Genomic DNA, 678 nt, shown 5'->3' on the forward strand with positions numbered 1-678 from the left:
CCCCACCTTGCTCCCACAGCGTCTTTAAAATAGGGTGAAATTAGGGTTTAAATAAGTGGACGGGGGAGGTTCGACCCTGCTGTGTAAGAGGGCGTACACGAAAAAAAGGAGAAAAACCATAAAATGGTCAGTGTGCCCGTGAGGCCGGGCAGTGCTGCTGCCTCTGTTCATCCTCAAAATGGGGTTTAGGCGCCTCAGTAGCGGTTTTAAACCTCTCTCAGGGCTGCAGAAAGCTGGTGCCAGGCTGCCGCGGCCCCTTCTTGCCCCCCTTTTTCCCCCAGCGAAGAGTCCTGGAATGGAAGCAGCTGGGCAGATGTTGGCTGGGAATTGCCTTGTTAACAAATCTGTTGATCGGGGGATCACGGCTTGTTACAAGGCAATGAAAGCACTGCTGTGTGAGCTTTAGTGTGAAATGGAGCGCTTGATACCAAAAAAAAAAAAATTAAAAAAAGGTGGAGGGGGAAAGGAAAAAAGATTCCCCAACTGTCCTGGATCTAAATGTTGGCTTCAGTAAACTGTAAAGCAAGATGAAGCAGCGTTCCTAAGCCTTGGACCAGCTCTAGCGTTTCCATCTTGTGTGTGAGGTGAGAGGTTCCAACTTGCTGGGCTGTGCGAGGGAGGAACAGACCGAGGTCCTGCTGCAGCAGTGGCTGGGGGGGGGGGGGGGGCAGGCGGTGG

Source organism: Apaloderma vittatum, unplaced genomic scaffold (assembly GCF_000703405.1).
Source record: "Apaloderma vittatum isolate BGI_N311 unplaced genomic scaffold, ASM70340v1 scaffold18989, whole genome shotgun sequence".
NCBI classification, from domain to species: domain Eukaryota; kingdom Metazoa; phylum Chordata; class Aves; order Trogoniformes; family Trogonidae; genus Apaloderma; species Apaloderma vittatum.